The 20,851-nt window shown below is 43.6% G+C and overlaps 1 protein-coding gene across 1 annotated transcript in view; it reads right to left on the bottom strand.

Moving 5' to 3' along the window:
* The window catches only part of capn15 (calpain 15), a 31,062-nt gene extending 28,384 nt beyond the window's left edge, over positions 1–2,678 (bottom strand). The window contains exon 1 of the mRNA XM_060869435.1: positions 2,343–2,678. The gene's annotated coding sequence lies outside the window, so the exon portion shown is untranslated. The remainder of the gene's footprint in view (positions 1–2,342) is intronic.
* Positions 2,679–20,851: the final 18,173 nt, after the last annotated feature.

The raw sequence follows: 20,851 nt of genomic DNA, 5'->3' as shown, positions 1-20,851 counted from the left end.
AGTTCATTACTCACTTTACTCTTTACTTTATTATTCTATGTTGTTATCACACTGAAACACACAATACCAGTAAAATAGAGAAAAAACTAAGTAAAAAAACAAGACACTGACACTGACACAAACACTGAGACACTGACACAAACACACTGAGGACACTGACACAAACACACTGAGACACTGATACAAACACATTGAGACACTGACACAAACACACTGACACACACTGAGACACTGAGACAAACACACTGAGACAAACACAAACACACTGACACACACTGAGACACTGAGACAAACACACTGACACAAACACACAGACACTGACAAATACAGACTGAGACACTGACACACAGACAGACACTGACACAAACACACAGACACTGACACAAACACACTGTCACACTGACACACTGTGACACTGACAAGAACACACTGTGACACTGACAAAAACACACTGACACTGACAAGAACACACTGACACTGACAAGAACACACTGTGACACTGACAAGAACACACTGTGACACTGACAAGAACACACTGTGACACTGACAAGAACACACTGTGACACTGACAAGAACACACTGTGACACTGACAAGAACACACTGTGACACTGACAAGAACACACTGTGACACTGACACAAACACACTGTGACACTGACACAGACTGAGACACTGACACACACAGACACTGACACTGACAGAGACACTGACACAAACACAAACACACTGTGACACTGACACACACTGAGACACTGACACAAACACACTGTGACACTGACACAGACTGAGACACTGAAACAAACACACTGACACTGACTGAGACACTGACACAAACACACTGAGACACTGACACACACTAAGACACTGACACAAACACACTGAGACACTGACACACACTAAGACACTGACACAAAAACACTGTGAAACTGACAAACACACTGACACTGACACAAACACACTGTGACACTGACACAGACTGAGACACTGACACACACAGACACTGACACACACACAGACACTGACACAAACACACTGTGACACTGACACACACAGACACTGACACAAACACACTGACACTGACACAGACTGAGACACTGACACAAACACAAACACACTGACACACACAGACACTGACACAAACACACTGTGACACTGACACAGACTGAGACACTGACACAAACACACTGACACTGACACAAACACACTGACACTGACACAAACACACTGAGACACTGACACAAACACACTGAGACACTGACACTAAGACACTGACACAAACACACTGAGACACTGACACACACTAAGACACTGACACAAACACACTGAGACACTGACACACACTAAGACACTGAAACAAACACACTGAGACACTGACACACACTAAGACACTGACACAAACACACTGAGACACTGACACACACTAAGACACTGACACGAACACACTGTGACACTGACACGAACACACTGTGACACTGACACGAACACACTGTGACACTGACACGAACACACTGTGACACTGACACGAACACAGTGACACTGACACGAACACACTGTGACACTGACACGAACACACTGTGACACTGACACGAACACACTGTGACACTGACACGAACACACTGTGACACTGACACGAACACACTGTGACACTGACACGAACACACTGTGACACTGACACGAACACACTGTGACACTGACACGAACACACTGTGACACTGACAAGAACACACTGTGACACTGACACACACTAAGACACTGACACAAACACATTGAGACACTGACACACACTAAGACACTGACACACACTAAGACACTGACACACACTAAGACACTGACACAAACACACTGAGACACTGACACAAACACACTGACACAAACACACGAAGACACTGACACACACTGTGACACTGACACAAACACACTGTGACACTGACAAGAACACACTGTGACACTGACAAGAACACACTGTGACACTGACACACACTAAGACACTGACACAAACACATTGAGACACTGACACACACTAAGACACTGACACACACTAAGACACTGACACACACTAAGACACTGACACACACTAAGACACTGACACAAACACACTGAGACACTGACACAAACACACTGACACAAACACACGAAGACACTGACACACACTGTGACACTGACACAAACACACTGAGACACTGACAAGAACACACTGTGCTACTGACACACACTGAGACACTGACACACACACACACACACACACACACCAACAGTAGAACAGTCCAACAGAAGTTAGAACACAGGGAGTAAACACACCAAAGAGGACTTTAGTCGGTAATAAACGGGTAACCGGTGACTTACCGGGACAGGGACAGGAGATACACAGTTCGTGAGGGTTTATAAAGCCGTCACACACTCAGGTCCCCCCGGTGAACGTCCTCATGTCTCCGCGGGATTTCTGCTCACTCTTCCGGGATATACAAAGTGCTACACAAACACCCGGTCTCTCTCTTATCTCCGCGGATCACTTGTGTTACTTAAACAAAACTTCATGAACTTGTCCGGTTCCTCATCAGACAGGTTCGGAACACGACCAGGAATCAGACAATAAACCGAACACAGAACGAACAAGCGGCGCGCGCGCGCATTGTACGTAACGTACGTTAGAGAATACGGAGCAGGCGGACGCTGATTCCCACAATGCAATGCGGTGTATGAGGGAGCACCCGGATGTGGTTACCACGAGAACTGTAACACACTGATAGTCACTTATCACGTAAGAACACACTAATACACACTAATACACACTGAACACACTAATACACACTGTACACACTGTACACACTAATACACACTGTATCACACTAATACACACTGTACACACTGTACACACTAATACACACTGTATCACACTAATACACACTGTACACACTAATACACACTGTACACACTAATACACACTGTACACACTGTACACACCAATACACACTATCACACAAATACACACTACACACTAATACACACTATCACACTGTACACACTAATACACACTGTATCACACTGTACACACTAATACACTGTACACACACTGTATCACACTGTACACACTAATACACACTGTATCACACTAATACACACTGTACACACTAATACACACTGTATCACGCTGTACACACTAATACACACTAAAACACACTGTACACACTAATACACACTATCACACTAATACACACTGTATCACACTGTACACACTAATACACACTAATACACACTGTACACACTAATACACACTGTATCACACTGTACACACTAATACACACTGTATCACACTGTACACACTAATACACACTGTACACACTAATACACACTGTATCACACTGTATCACACTAATACACACTGTATTAGTGTGGGACACACTAATACACACTGTACATAATACACACTGTACATACACTGGGACACACTAATACACACTGTCTCACATACAGACACTGGGACACTCAAAGAGACATTGGGACACTCTAATACACTCTGAACACACAAAGAGAGACTGGGACATGCAAAGAGACACTGGTTGACTAATACACTCTCTACACACAAAGAGACACTGGGACATACAAAGACACTGGGACATACAAAGACACTGGGACACTAATACACACTGAACACACAAAGAGACACTGGAACACACAGACACAGAGACATACAAAGACACTGGGACACTCTAATACACACTGAACACACAAAGAGACACTGGAACACACAAAGAGACACTGGGACATACAAAGAGACACTGCTGCACTCTAATACACACTGAACACACAAAGAGACACTGGAACACACAAAGAGACACTGGGACATACGAAGAGACACTGCTACGCTCTAATACACACTAAACACACAAAGAGACACTGGGGCACTCGAATCAGAATCAGAATCAGAATTGGAATCGGATTTATTGGATTTATCCAAGTGTATTGATGCACACAAGGAATTTGCCAGCTGTTCCAGCTGTTTGTGACTCAGTACAGATGTACAGATGATGTGAGACAGTATAGACAGTACGAGTATTAAATATGAATACAGAATATATGACTGATCAGTTATGTACATAAAGTTTGAGAGTGCATAGTAGTGCAAAGAACAATTGTGCAGTATTATGCTTTTGTACAATATACAGCAGCAGTAGTGTGTAACAAATACGGATGATAATACACACTGATGGACACAACTCACTTAATGAGGCACTGTATTAGACTTTGTGACACACTAACACACACTAACACATGACCATATACTGCAACACTGTAATACATGCACAAATTTTCGATGTTATTTCTCTATTCTAAATCTTAAAACATATATATTTTGTAACCTTTTCATGTCATGCATAACACACAAGAGTACACAAGAAAAAAAAACTTTGAACAGTGTTTTAGTCTCATGGTATCATGGTAACTAAGTCTGTAACCTAGTGAACTTGAGTTAATGTACAGTATTCAATGATAGAAACTTAAGCACTTTTGTATGTCACTCTGGATAAGAGTCTGTCACATGATGTAAATGTAAATGTAAGATCACAGAACAGAAAAATTAATACAAGGACAGTAAACACACAGACCTGAGGTAGTTCGGATAAGCGGTGGAAAATGAATGAATGAATGAATGAATGAATGAATGAATGAATAAACACACAGAGGGTGAGGGGCTGAGAGGGTAAGAGGAATGAGAGGAGTAAGAGGTTGGAGGAGTGAGTGGATGAGTCAAGAAAAAGTCAAGTCAAGAAGCTTTTATTGTTATTTACACCATATACTGTATAGCTGTTACAGTACACAGTGACATGAGACAACGTTTCTCCAGGATCAGGGAGCTACATAAAACAAAGACAGAGCTATAAGGACTTAGTAAGTTAGTCCTAGATACAGTACATAAAGTGTATCTGTACAACCTGCTGTACACAGTGCAGGACATGACAATCAAGACAGACAAGACAGTGCAGGACAAAAGACAGTGCAGGACAAAAGACAGTGCAGGATAAAAGACAGTGCAGACAAACAATACAAGACAATAAACAAAAGACAATAAACAGAAACATACAATACTGTATGTTCAAACAATATTGCATGAGCAGAAATACTGGGATGAACACAGCATTATAGCAGCAATTACATAAGATATTGTAAAGGATTGTGCAAAACAGCAAACGACCGAAATGTGAGACAGTATGTGCAAAGAACAAAAAAACAGTGTGTAAAACATCATGTTGATGGATGTATATTGGAAGTGTGGGTATTTGGTGTAGGTCTGTGCAGTCCATACAGGTGATGTGTGTGTGTGTTGTGCTCAGTACAGTTCAGTTCAGTTGTTAAGGAGTCTGATGGCTTGTGGGAAGACTCTGTTACACAGTCTGTTCGTGAGGCCCGAATGCTTCGGTACCTTTTTCCAGATGGCAGGAGGGTGTGAGGGGTGTGTGAGGTCCACAATGCTGTTGCCTTTGTGGATGCAGCGTGTGGTGTAAATGTCCCTGATAGAGGAAAGAGAGATTCCAATGATCTTCTCAGCGGTCCTCACTATCTACTGCAGGGCCTTGTGATCTGAGATGGTGCAGTTCCCAAACCAGACAGTGATGCAGCTGCTCAGTATGATCTCAATGGTCCCTCTGTAAAAAGTAGTCAGGATGGGGGGAGGGAGATGTGCCTTTCTCAGCCTTTGTAAGAAGTAGAGATGCTGCTGGGCTTTCTTGGTGATGGAGCTGGTGTTGAGTGACCAGATGAAGTTCTCCGCTAGATGAACACCAAGAAATTTGGTGCTCTTGACAATCTCTGCAGATGATCCGTCAATGTTCAGCAGAGAGTGATCGCTCTGTGCTCTCCTGAAGTCAACAACCATCTCTTTAGTTTTATCAACATTCAGAGACACGTTGTTGGCTCTACAGTTAGATGTTGCACCTCCTCTCTGTATGCTGACTCGTCGTTCTTGTTGATGAGACCCACTACAGCCGTGTCATCAGGGAACTTGATGATATGGTTCGATCTGTGCATTGCTGCACAGTCGCGAGTCAGCAAGGTGAACAGCAGTGGGCTGAGCACACAGCCCTGAGGGGCTCCAGTGTTCAGTGTGGTGGTGTTGGAGATGCTGTTCCCGATCCGGACTGACTGAGGTCTCCCAGTCAGGAAGTCCAGGATCCAGTTGTGGAGGGAGGTGTTTAGTCCCAGCAGGCTCAGCTTCCCAATCAGGTGCTGAGGGATGATTGTGTTGAATGCTGAACTGAAGCCTATGAACAGCATTCGTACATAAGTGTCGTTATTGTCCAGGTGGGAGAGGGCTAAATGGAGGGCCGTGGCAAAGGCATCATCTGTGGAGTGGTTAAACTGTAGGGGGTCCAGTGAGGGTGGTAACTGGGTCTTGATGTGCCACATGACGAGCTTCTCAGAGCAGTTCATAACGATGGGTGTGAGTGCGACGAGATGGTAGTCATTGAGGCAGATGAGAGGAGTGAGGGTGTGAGAGATGTCATTTGCATTTCTGGTGCCTTTGCAAATGGAGTATTTGTTGTATAAATCCCAAACAGTTGTACAATCCCTGTGTAAAAACACTACTGACAGTGTTAAATAATGCTTGCTGTCCCCTTTGTAGTGTCATTAGCAGTGTTGTGCTAGTTACTAAGAAATAGTAACTAGTTACAGTTACTAGTTACTGCATTCAAAAAGTAACTCAATTACTTTGTTGATTACTTACACCAAAATGTTACACATTACTGTTAAAAGTAACTTTTTAGTTACTTTTTTAAAGAAATAATGAGCATATTTCCACTTTGAGAAACTCGTCTTGCTCTCGCCTTGACTCGCCATTACTGCTGCATATTCTTGATTAAAACGGAAACACGCCCACAGTCTTCGTATTTACAGGTTGGCATCCACCAATCGTACAATGTGTCGCTACTGTAAACAGGTTAGTCTGTAGGCTACACTTTAGCCTAAATGAATTCATTTAAAAAAGTAACTGACAAACGCACCATATGGTAACGGTAACGGGTTAGAGTATTAGTTACTGTCAAAAGTAACTGCGTTACAGTAACGCGTTACTGCCCGACACTGGTCATTAGTGACATTGGAGAGTGGAATTAGGACTGAGGTTTATTTTGGAGAATGAAATTATCTATAATCTGGAAAATTCATGTATCCTTGCATCTTCATGTATCATTGCTCATCTCACTGCAGGGATTAATAAAGACCTTAAAGAATAAAAACTTGAAACAAAACTTTTCATCAAATGTCACTGAAAGTGTTTGAAAAGTGAAAAGATCTAAGTGAAATAACTATTTTTCATATAAAGGGTGACTTTGATAACGTTCTGTGCAGAACATTTAAATGCCATGCATTGATATCGCTGATCTTACATTTTTTGTAAAATGTTTTAATAATAATTGAATTCCTTAAAACAGCTTCTCCCTCTAGTGGAGAGAAAGAGGAAATGCATCCTGACAGAAATAATCTGACAGATAATTACAGTATTGTATTTTCACTCTAAAAGTTGATAATTAATTTGTACTTACTGTATAAACAGTCCTTAAGGAGGTTATAATTTTGCCACATTCAAATTTAAATTTATTTGTATAGCGCTTTTAACAACAGACAATGTCTCAAAACAGCTAAAACAAAGGTTAATATAAAGATTAATATTTACAAAAATTCAAGATTAATATTAGACATATTTAAATGTGTTTGTATTTATCCCCAATGAACAAGTCTGAGGTGACTCAGGTGACTGTGGGGAGGAAAAACTCCCTTAGATGGTAAAGGAAGAAACCTTGAGAGGAACCAGACTCAAAGGGGAACCTCATCCTCATATGGGTGACACTGGGGGTGTGATTATAAATATACAGTCTGATAAATGTTGCGTTGATAAGGAGGTTGTTGTCCTCCAAGAGTCCAACTAGAGCTGGTAGATCTCTAGATGCCTCAGGATTCTCACAGAGTCGGCCTAATCTCAGTGGAGGTTCAGAATCTTCATGACATGGAGCACAATCAGAGCTGGTACAATTTCTGGATGCCTCGGGATGGGTAGAAAGAGAGAAGCAGTGGAGAGGAATTAACGTAGCTTCCGTTCATAATATTAGGAAGCATTAGATGATAATGTGCATTTGGTCAGATGTACTGTATTAGAGCACAATATTATGGGATGTATTATGTGTGTGTCTGACTAAAGAGATGAGTTTATAATCTACTCATCTAAATATGAAAATGCTCTACCTGATATTCTGGGAACTACCAGAAGTCCTGAGTTTTGTGATCTCAGAGAGCATGAAGGATTGTAACGTGTTAGAAGATGAGTTAGATACATGGGAGCTAGACCATTAAGAGCCTTGTACGTAAGTAGCAGCAGTTTGTAATCAATTCTAAACTTAACAGGTAGCCAGTGTAGAGATTATAAAATTGGGGTTATATAATCTTTATCCAAAGATTCCAGAACCGTAGGGACCAGGCGGCATTGGGGCTAGAGGCTGGTGGCTGCTACATCCACAGAGCAACGAGACAAGAGGGTGTGTGCCAGGCCATCTGTGGGCGCTGTCTTTATCCTGAGGTCAAGGCTACCATGGAAGGGATGACAAAGAGTGACATAATGATGGATCGTGCAAGGAAGCAGCTGGTGTGGGACATCAAAAGAGAGTTAATTTCCTTACCTGCTGACGAACTGTTCCGCATCGCCAAAGTTATCAGGTCAACACCTAGACATGGCACCAGTGAACTGGATCTGGAGGACAGTGGGGTTTGTTTTGACCATATCATCACTTTCATGTGCAGTGAACTTTTGCTAGAGACTGAGGACCAAGGTATGAGTGAACTGTTGTCACTGCAAGAGATGGTAAAATCAGCATAATAGATTTGCACAACTACATCTGATGTTAATTCCACCACTCACGTGTAAGTTACATTCCCTAAAGGGGGTTTCAGTATATCCAGCCCCAAGAGTTTAAGATACATGGAGGCCAGATTGGAAATCACTCGTCAGACATCATGTTCAACAATGTGTGCAGGCAAATAGACAGTGACCTAAAAGAGAACTTCAGCAAAGACGATGTTGTCAGAGGTGTGCTGTGAATTATCAAGCCAAGCATTTTTAAAAATATGCTGATGAACAAAGATGACATGACTGAAGCTGAGCTAAAAGGGTTCTTACAATCAGACTTGGGGGACCAAAATAGCACAGAGCTGTTCCAATCAGAGTGAACATGAAAACCCTCAGGAGTTCTTATACAGAGTCATGGGGTTGAAAAAAAAAAACTCTTTGCTGCAAAACAGGCTGACCCAGACAGGAAGTATAGTGCAGCTACTGTACAGGAAGTGTTCTATACACTGTTTACCAGGGACTAAGTCGCTGGTATAAAGATATTTGTAGCGAGCTGAAACCATTGTTAGCAGATAGTGGTGTAACTGACGATGCTATCTTCAGGCACGTTATGAAGATGTTGTGGAAGTTCTGAGGTTTGAGAGATTTAAAGAATAAAGTATAACACTGGTAGACACGGGCAAGAATAAAAAAGTTACACAATTTATTGTGCTCAGCTGCGCAGCAGGACCCAACACTCCACATGTAGCATGAGAGATGAAGGGCCACCATCATTGATTACATCAAGATTTTATAAACAGAACTCAAGAAAAGAAGATATGTAAAAGCAAAACATCATCAATCATTGGCTCAAAATTACCGCATGCTCGTCTCCTGACCAAGCTAATCTGACCAGGCCAAGATCTGCTAGAAGGCCTACTAGAAGATTTACTGGACGTTGTTTATGGACAACTCGTCTCCAGTCCCTACTGCCCTTGTCATAATCTTAACAAAACAACTGATGACAATGTCAGTCTCTGGTCATGACGCATACAGTGTACAAGCATAGAAGGACAAAGCCTTATGAACATCTTTAGATTAGAAATTTCCACCACAAAGATCACAAGTGATGAGAATGAAAGGCTATGGTGACTGGGCCCACCAACCAAAGCAAAACCATCCATGGCTAGTAGTGCCAAAGTTAGTGGTGAAACAGCCAGAGATGGGAAAGCTGCAAAAGGTTCTGCTGCGCAAAAAGTTCAGGACGATCAGATTAAGCATCTTACTGCCAGGATCGATGCTGTAACCAGCATGGTAGATGCCATACAACATTCCATGCCAACACAAACTGAGGGTGGCTATCAATGCTCTGCCAGGCAACCATCCTTTCAGGGGTGAGCCGTTTGCGATGCTGGTCTGTGCACACTGTTTGATCTGTGGAGAGGATGGACACTGTGTAGTGGGGTGCCTACAATGACCTCAGCAACCAGTGACCACACAGCAAATGCCCCAGTCAGACATTACTCCCCCGAAGTGGGCCAGGCCTAGCAGTGGAGTGTTAGGACAAGAACGCCTGTATCAGAAACAAACAAATCACTAAATGAGATAAAGTCCATGAGTCAAGGAGCAAGCATTCTGGGTTCCTTTAAGACCAAAAATGACAACAAGGGATGTAGCTATTGCATTGAATTGCACAAGAATGTGATGTGAGCTTTAAAATGAATTAAAAGAGGCTTCGAGGCAGAGGGATTTGCCTCAAATAATTTTTGTAATCGAGTTACTCGAATTACTCGAGGAATCGTTTCAGCCCTAATGACAACACAATCAAACTGATCGGAAGCAAGGCACTGACCCAGTGCAACTTGAATGGCTTAACAGTAAGGGCATTACCCAAAACTGGGGAGGATGAACCATGTCAACCTACCACCTGGTTGCTGACAATAGGACCAGATAAACTGATTCAAGCCCAGAAAGACGATTCTGTAATCTCTCAAGTGAGACAATAGAAGGAGGATGGTGTCACTCTCACCAATAAAATTAGGGGAGGCTTGACAGGAAAGAGCAGAAAGCTGAGGTATGAGTGGAACAAGCTCCATCTTGGAGGGAGGACTCTATATCGAAGAACGAGGGAGAGAAAACAGCTTGTCTTGCCGAGCAAGTACAAAAAGCTGGCACTCGAGCACCTCCATGACAAGTTGGGACACGTGGGTACAGAGCGAGTGCTGAGCCTGGCGAGACAACGGTTCTACTGGCCATATATGAAAGTTGAAGTGGAAGAATATGTGAGAAAGTGTCCGTGTGTAAAACAAAAGAAACCAACTGTACATGTTTGAGCACATGGGTAGCATCACAACACACTCACCTGTGGAAGTGGTCTGCATTGACTACCTGCACCTTGAGCCAAGCCGTGGAGGATATGAATATATCCTGGTCGTCCCAAACCATTTCAAAAGGTTTGCCTAAGCTTACCCAACCAAGAACAAGTCAGGGCAGACTGCAGCTGAACACTTGTTCCAAGCTTACATTCCACGCTTTGGATATCCGGCCAAGTTACATCACGACCAGGGTTTGCTGGTCTCCCACAGTTTGCTGGTATCGGCCACTCTCAAACGTCATCATACCACTCTTAAGGAAACCCAGTGGAGAGGTCCAGTTGGACTTCACTACAGATGTTGAGGACACTGTCAGACAAAGAAAAAGAAAGGTGGAAAGAGTACTTACCTCAAATCGTGCATGCCTACAACTGCATGTGGCATGAGTCTACTAGGTACTCTCCCTTTTACCTGTGGTACAGGCAGCATCCTCACCTTCCAGTTGACCTAATTTTCGGCCTGGTGGAGCCAACAGATGGAGTCACACCAAAGGGGTATGCAAATCAGTGGGCGGCATGAATAGCAGAGGCATACAAGATTGCTGAAGGAAACAGTTGTCAATCAAGTGCGAGAGGGAAGGCTCAATATGACTGCAAAGCCAGAGGAGTGGTACTGAAAGCGGTAGCTCGAGTGCTCGTCAGAAGCCTTGGAGAATGAGGGGGTCCAGGGAAGTTACAATCCTACTTTGCGAGACGGACCACGGCGCTGTGATCATCGGAGACTTCATCGTACGCCACAACCGTGTTACTATGGCTAAAGGTAAGGCTCGCACTCACTTCTTACCTGGTGCTCGTGTTCTTGATGTCGCTGCACAGGTACCTGGGGTCGTGAGCAGGAACACCAGAGCTGTGGTTCTTCATGCCGGCACAAACGACACCAGCCTGAGGCAGTCGGAAATCCTGAAGAGGGACTTCAACAGGTTCAAAAGGTTCAATAGACTTTTTGCTTTAAATGAATGGTTTCAGTCATGGTGTCAGGCTCCGAATTTACTGTTTATTGATAATTGGAATGTTTTCTGTGAGCATCCTAGGCTATTCCGTGCTGATGGCCTGCACCCCAGTTGAGTTGGAGCGGAGATCCTCTCGGACCACATCTCCAGGGCGCGGCACACCTTCTGAATGGTAAAACACGACTTAAATCTAAAATTCAATAGCCATCTTTCACCTCATCACATTGACACACACATAGCTCATCCTATAGAAACTGTGTCTATTCCCCGAGTAGTGAGATCAAAAAGTAAATGCATGAAGTTCCCGAAATAATTTTACCGTAATTAGACCAGAAAAATGCCAAAGAAACAAACAAAAACAGTTCCTAAAGTTTGGGCTTCTGAACATTAGATCACCCAAAGCACTTATTGTAAATGAAATCATCTCAGACAACAGCCTTACTGCACTCTGCCTTACCGAAACTTGGATTAAACCAAATGATTACATCGGTCTAAAGGAGTCTCTACACCATCAGGATATATCTATAAGCATGAGCGTCGTCAGACTGGTCGTGGAGGTGGTGTTAACACTATCTTTAGTGATTTCCTTACTGTTACTCAGAGAACACGGTATAGAATTAATTCTTTTGAAGTGCTTGTTCTTAATGTTACACTATTGCACATGCATATGAAAAAATCCCTGATGTCTCTTGCTCTAGCAACCGTGTACAGACCCCCAGGACCCTACACTGATTTTCTGAGAGAATTTGCAGATTTTCTTTCAGACCTATTGGTTAACTTTGGCGCTACATTCACTAGCACATTAGACACTGTTGCCCCCATTCTATTAAAGAAAGTTAGAGACAAAACACCTGCACCGTGGTATAATAGTCATACTCACACCCTCAAGAGAGAAACCCGTAACCTCGAGCGAAAGTGGAGGAAAACTAAATTAGAGGTTATTTGAATTGTGTATAAGGACAGCTATAGACAGGCTCTAAAAGCTGATAGGTAGGGCTGAGCACCTGAGCAAACCCATAGAACATAACCAGAACAATCCCAGGTTTTTATTTAGCAAAGTGGCTAGATTAACAAACCGGCCTATTCGGACCGGCCTATTCGGGGAGCAGTTTCTTTTTTTCTCTTTTGAATTTTTTTTCTGCCCTGGATTTTGTTTTTGTTTTTGTTTTGGTGACATTGGTCCGCATTTTTCTGGTGGGGGATGCCGCTCCGCTTCTGGTTCTCCACGGGGGGTGCTGCCTCACTTCCTGTTTGTGGGCCATGTCACCAGCCCGAGTTTTGTTTTGTTTTTGTTTTATGTGGTATCCTGCGACATCCCCCCGCACCTGTCCGGTGGGGGGTGTTGCTTCACTTCCGATTTCCGTGGAGGATGCCCCCCCACTTGCTGTCTGCGGGGGGTGTTGCAGGCCCATGTTTTGCCCCATGGATATTTTTTGTTGATTTTTGCTCTGTGGAGGAGGGTTTTTTTCCCACCCTCCCACTCTTTCTGGTTTCTGAGATGTGCGTCGGGGTAGGTGCTCGGCCCTTCTGCTCGGCTGTGGACATCCCTTGGCCCTTTGGGTCAGCTGTGGGCATCGCTCGGCCCTTCTGCTCGGCTGTGGACGTTGCTCGGTCCTTCTGCTTGGCTGTGGACATCACTCGGCCCTTCTGCTCGGCTGTGGCTGTGCCGCCGTGTGCCTTGCTCCCCTCACCTGCCTCACCGTGTGCCTTGCTCCCCCCACCTGCCTCGCCGTGTGCCTTGCTCCCCCCTCCTGGACCTTGTCGGGACTGTCATTAAGACGGATTGGCGCTTTGGGAGCCGTGCCTCGAGGGGGGGTACTGTCATGACTCAGACCCGGACTTTGGCCACGTGCTTTTGTTTATGTTTGGAGTCACATGTCTGCCTCGCCCTTGTCTCTTCCTCCCCACCTCTGCACGCCTGTTACTTATTTGTCTAATTGTTATTAGTATTTAGTTGAGCCGCATTGCCTTTAGCAGCGCAGAATACTCTGTTGTCTTCTGTTGACGTTGTTTGAGTCATGTCTGGTTTTGTCTCTGTCCTTGTTTTGTGTTTTTATTCAATAAATCCTGGACTATTTTACGCTATCCTGCACTTGGGTCTGTTTTCACCCAGGGTCTCTGACATCAACTTCCATTTAGAGGGATGTACTGTTAATAGTAGCTCGACAGTGAAAGACCTGCGTGTTTATCAGACAGCAACTTGTCTATAAAATCATATCATCCATATTACAAAAACATCCTTCTTCCACCTTAGAAATATTGCAAGCTGAGAAACATCCTATCTGTATCTGATGCTGAGAAGCTAGTTCATGCATTCATGACCTCTAGACTGGACTATTGTAATGCATTACTAGGTGGTTGTCCTGCATCTTTAATAAATAGGCTACAGTTAATCCAAAATGCAGCTGCCAGAGTTCAAATCAAATCAAATCAAATCAAATTTTATTTGTCACATACACAAAAAAAGCAAAAAATAATAATAATAATAGAATAATAAAAAAGACAGGTTTAATGGTTTAATATCCGAATGGCCTGTGGGAAGAAGCTTCTCCTCATCCTCTCTGTGTTTGCTTTCAGGGAGCGGAAGCGTTTCCCTGAACGCAACAAAGAAAAGAGTCCATTGTTGGGATGGCTGAGATCTTTTACAATCTTCCTGGCTCTGGTCCAGCACCGCGTGCTGTAGATGTTCTGCAGGTCAGGGAGCTCGGTGTGGATGGTACATTCAGCTGACCGCACCACCCCCTGGAGGGCTCACCTGTCCTGCATGGTGCTGTTCCCAAACCAGGAAGTGATGCTACCCGTCAGGACGCTCTCAATGGTGCAGGTGTAGAAGGTCTTTAGCACCTGAGAGGGTAGTCTGAAGTCCCTTAAGTGTCTCAGATGGTACAATCGCTGCCAGCCCTTCTTCACCAGGGTGTTGATGTGACAGGACCAAGACAGGTCCTGTGTGATGTGAACACCTAGGTACCGGAAACTGTCCGCTCTCTCCACTGTGGTCCCGTTGATGTTTAGCGGTTGGTATGACCGCTCCTGCTTTGTGCTGAAGTCCACTATCAACTCTTTAGTCTTGCTGATGTTCAGGAGAAGATTGGTCTCCTGGCACCATCTCTCCAGGTTTTTAGTCTCCTGTAGGTAGGCCGTCTCATCGTTGTTGGAGATCAGGCCCACCACAACAGAGTTGGAAGTGGCCACAACCCTGGGGGCTCCAGTGCTGAGGGTGAGGGTGGATGATGTGTGTTTGCCCACCCATACAGCTTGTGGACTGTCTGTCAGGAAGTTGGAAATCCATTGACACAGCGGCAGGCTGAGTCCCAGGACCTCCAACTTAGAGGTGAGCGTGGAGAGAATTATGGGGTTAAATGCTGAACTGTAGTCCACAAACAGCATTTTCACATAATTCCCTTTTCTGCAGTCCAGATGGCTCATCGTGGTGTGGAGAAGATGAGCGATGGCGTCCTCAGTAGAGCGGTTATGGCGGTACGCAAACTGTAGTGAATCCAGTGTGTCTGGTAGTGATGCAGTGATGAAGTCTCTGGCCAGTCTCTCGAAGCACTTCATCACTATTGAGGACAGAGCTACAGGGCGGTAGTCGTTGAGGCAGGCAGGCTGGGGTTTCTTTGGGACAGGAACAATGGTGGACTGTTTGAAGCATGAGGGAACAATAGACTGTGCTAGTGAGAGGTTGAATATCTCAGTGAACACCGGTGCTAGCTGGTCAGCGCAGGCTTTCAGAACCCGACCTGTGATGCTGTCTGGTCCTGCTGGCTTCTTGGTATTCACTCTCTTGAATACCCTCCTCACGTCATGCTCTGAGATGGTGAATGTGTTTACCTCTCCAGCTCTCTCAGCATGCATGCTGTTTGTGCCGTTAGCACCACTAGCATGGTTAGCTGCAGCCTCGATGCGAGCGTAAAAGGTGTTTAGCTCGTCTGCTAGAGAAGCGTCCGCATTCCCCATTCTAGAAGCAGGTGTTCTATAGTCTGTGATGTTCCTTAGTCCCTGCCACAGGCTCCTAGAGCCACCATGTTGGAACTATGACTCTAGATTTTTTCCATAGCACCGCTTTGCTTCCTTCACCGCTCTGTGCACACTGTTGGAAGCAGCCTTGTACTCTTCCATGTCCCCGGTGGCGAGCCCCATGTTGTAGGCAGCGGAGCGGGATCTCAGAGTGTCGCGGATGGTTTTATACACCCATGGCTTCTGGGTGTGAAACGTTCTGATGGTGGTTTTCTGCACTGTATCATCCGTTAGTTTCCCTATGAATCCCACAACCGCTTCCGTAAACATGTTGCCGTTATCAGAGCTGCACCTGATTATGTCCCAGTCTGCATCATCCAGAGTGTCCTGCAGAGCAGCCACCGATTGGTCATTCCAGCGTGCGACTTCCCTCTGAACGGGAGCTTCCTGTTTCAGCCTTTGTTTGTAAACGGCATGAGGAAGATGGCGGCATGGTCCGATTTCCCAAACGGTGGAAGTGATTGTGCCTTGTAGCTGTTTTTGAATGGTGTGTAGCAGTGGTCCAGTGTCCTTTCGCCCCTGGTGGGGCAGGTGATGTGCTGCTGAAAGTTCGGTAGTGCGCATTTGAGGTTGGCACTATTAAAGTCTCCCACCACAATGAGCGCAGCGTCCCAATGCTGTGTTTGGTGGAGCGTTAGTGTCTCATGTAAGTCCCATACTGCAGTGTCCATGTCCGCTTGAGGTGGAATATAAACGGCATTGACTATGACTGAGCTGAATTCCCGAGGTAAATCGAAGGGCTGACATTTGATGGTCAGTAGGTCCAGATTTGATGTGCAGGAGCATGTAAGAGGAACGATGCTCGCGCTCTTGCACCAGTGGTTGTTCACCATCAGACACACTCCACCTCCCCTTGACTTCCCCAACGCCAGTGTTCTGTCCATGCAATAAAGCGAGAAAAACTCGGCCGGCTGGATGGTGTGGTCTGGTACTGGTGGGTTCAGCCATGTCTCAGTGAAGCAGAGAAGGTTTCAGGCCTGAATGTCCCTCTGGAACTTGATCCTCGCCCTGGTGTCGTCAAGCTTATTTTCCAGAGACTGGATTTTGGCTAACAGGATACTAGGTAAGGGAGCGCGGTGTGCACATCCCCTTAGCCTCTTCCTGACTCCAGATCATTTCCCTTGCGGACGCCGGTGCGGGTCGTGTCCTTTGTTCCCCCTCAGGATCTCGCTCGGCCAGCATGAGTCCGAGTTTAAAAACGGCGAAGGGTAAGTGTGTTGTACACCAATAGATATAAGAGTGTCTCTGTCATATCTATTGATGTCCACCTTCTATAAATAAAACTGAATCTATATAAATAAATATATAAAATAAACAAAAAAATTTAAAGTGTAACCGGAGCTGTTGTGACGGCAGCCGACCTCACCGGCGCCATCTTCGAAGGAAATATGATCAAATAACCTCAATTTTATCATCTCTACACTGGCTACCTGTTAAGTTTAGAATTGATTACAAACTGCTGCTACTTACGTACAAGGCTCTTAATGGTTTAGCTCACATGTATCTAACTAGTCTTTTAACACGTTACAATTCTTTATGCTCTCTGAGATCACAAAACTCAGGACTTCTGGTAGTTCCCAGAATACTTAAGTCTACTAAAGGTGGTAGAGCGTTTTCTTATTTAGCTCCCAAACATTGGAATAGTCTTCCTGATAGTGTTTGGGGCTCAGACACATTTAAAAACCTGCCTCTTTAGTCAGGCGTACACATAATACATGCCATAATATTGTGCTCTATTACATCAGACCAAATGCACATTATCATCTAGTGCTTGCTAATATTATGAACAGCAACTATGTTAATCCCTCTCCACTGCTTCTGTCTTTCTACCCATCCTGAGGCATCCAGACTGTACCAGCTCCGATCGTCTTCCATGCGATGAAGATTTTGGACCTCCACTGAGATGAGGCAGACTCTGTGAGAATCCTGAAGCATCTAGAGATCTACCAGCTCCAGTTGGACTTTGTGATACTATAGAGGAGATGTGAACTCCATGTGATCTTTTGCATCAATACAACATTTATCAGACTGTATATTTATAATCACACCCTCCAGTGTCACCCATATGAGGATGAGGTTCCCCTTTGAGTCTGGGTCCTCTCAAGGTTTCTTCCTTTACCATCTAAGGGAGTTTGTCAACTACATACTATGTGGAAAATATTTACAATTACACTTCTGGTGGTACACAGATGAGGATGAGGTTCCTGTTTGAGTCTGGTTCCTCTCAAGGTTTCTACTTCAACTTAGACCTTAGCATCCAGCCTCTGACCCTCTGCATGCAGTTCATATGTTCCTCCCCCTGTCCAAAGAGTCGTTAATCTCCACACCCTCAAACAATTGGTGTGTTGTTAAAGCCATTATCCTAATTACCAGCTATCAAATCCATAATATGAGCATAAATATGATATAAATATTCATTCATTCATTTTCTATCGCTTATCCGAACTACCTCAGGTCAAGGGGAGCCTGTGCCTATCTCAGGCGTCATCGGGCATCAAGGCAGGATACACCCTGGACGGAGTGCCAACCCATTGCAGGGCACACACACTCTCATTCACCCATGCAATCACACACTACGGACAATTTTCCAGAGATGCCAGTTAACCTACCATGCATGTCTTTGGACCAGGGGAGGAAACCGGAGTAACTGGAGGAAACCCCCGAGGCACAGGGAGAACATGCAAACTCCACACACACAAGGCGGAGGCGGGAATCGAACCTCCAACCCTGGAGGTGTGAGGAGAACATGCTAACCACTAAGCCACCATGCCCCCCATGATATAAATATAATATTTATAAATAATATATTTATACTTAAGTCTGCACTGTTTCTTAAAGGTCACATGTAAAACTATGCAAACTGTCACATTGATGCTGACCTGGTTTCTGGTCCCTTTCCTCTTGGCTGGTGTTTAGAGCACATTAATGAAACCCTGCTGTGTTCTCCCCACATTTTACTTTTACATTTCTGGCATTTAACAGACTCTCTTATCCAGTGACTTGCATTTTGTTTCAATTTGTACAACTGAGCAATTGAGGGTTAAGGGCCTTGCTCAGGGTCTCAGCAGTGGGATTTGAAATGTACATGTACAACATCATGAGTTATTGACTACAACAGAATTTCAAGGATCTTAATAAAATGTTCATTCTGATAATGACCCTGGTCACATAACTATACTGTTTACTCCAGTAATCATCATCAACAACATCATCAACAACATCGATATCATTGAAATCATCATCATCATCAAAAATTGAAAAACAAAAGTGAAATTCCTGTTCTTTAACTCCTAAGTAAGAGTTGCAAATGTAATGTTCCTGGGCTTGTATTCATAAAGACTAATAATTATCTCAGAGAACTTCTAACTTAGCTTAAAAATTCATAACTAGGAATCTTATCTTAAGAGTGATTCAGGTCTCAGAGCAACTCTGAACAACTTCAATGCAATAAAAAAAGGAGCGCTTTTAAAATTTGGACCATTATAAACTCTCTCTCTCTGTGTTATAAATGTTAATGTAAATGTAAACATCTCTGACACCGTGCCGAAATGTCATAGAGACAAATTATAACAGTAATTATTTTGGAGATGTTAGAGTGTCTATAAATGGTATAGCTGCAGGATATATATCTGATAAAGAAACTCTTATCCTCTTAAAGGTCCTCCTCACTACTCCTAACACTTTTTGAACTTATGAGCTCTTTTAAGGGTTAAGAATATGCTTTATAAATACCTTTTATCTTTACCAGAATCTTCTGTTTCATTTTAAGAGGAAATGCCCACATTTATAGAATTACGTCACTAGGCGAAACTCTTTACACTGAGAATCTTTATGAATACATGTCCAGGTCTTTACCTTCAGATTCTAAATTGCTGGTCTTTAACTCTTGTCCTGAGACCCTGTTATAAAGTTCTTAGACTAAAATTATTTGTGAACATTAATTTCTTAAATTACTGGACTTTAGCTCTTGGCTGAAATGTTTTGATGCAGATTTTCTTGGTTAATACAGCTCTAGTTGATCCCATGGGTGCCTGATCTATCACATTATTAATTTTCTTAACTTTAAAATTACAATTTCAGATAATATTCAGATTATAAAGAATTGCATTATACACAGATTATACCTCTGTTAGTACACACACCAAATAGGCATGAATTCTAACAGGTGGGTCAGTGTCTGAAAATGACTAACATTCTGATTAGAACTACACTAAACTCTCTTTGCATCAGACTTTAATTTCCAAAGAGTACTGAAAGACTATTCATTGTGCTTTCTATGTTCACTCTAGGAAGGTATAAGGCATGAAAATGAACCGAGCTCTTATGCAAAATAAATAATAGTCATTCAGTGAGTCATTATAAAGCCCTTCATAAGCCGTGGCATTTCATGAATCATTTACCAAAACATCACATTCACCACCTGCTGAAATGACACTAATTGAGATGATCAGTGAAGCCTACTGAAGAGCTAACAGTTAGCAGAGTACAAACATGTATCTTTCACTTTGTATTTAAAGGTAGAAATCTGAACATACTACAATTAATGATGATGATGTCACCAGTTGAGGATTAAAGGAATGTCTTTAAAACGTTTCTGGTCTTTTATCCAAGGTTAAAGTTCCCAGGGATTCATTAATAAAACTTTGGTTTCAAAATGGAAAGTTTTATCTTTACCCTTTTAATGCAGATTATAAATCCCAGT

The sequence above is a fragment of the Tachysurus vachellii genome, chromosome 5 (genome assembly GCF_030014155.1).
Source record: "Tachysurus vachellii isolate PV-2020 chromosome 5, HZAU_Pvac_v1, whole genome shotgun sequence".
Classification (NCBI taxonomy): domain Eukaryota; kingdom Metazoa; phylum Chordata; class Actinopteri; order Siluriformes; family Bagridae; genus Tachysurus; species Tachysurus vachellii.
Note: the sequence above shows the minus strand (reverse complement) of the source record. Positions and strands in the feature narration are given on the sequence as shown.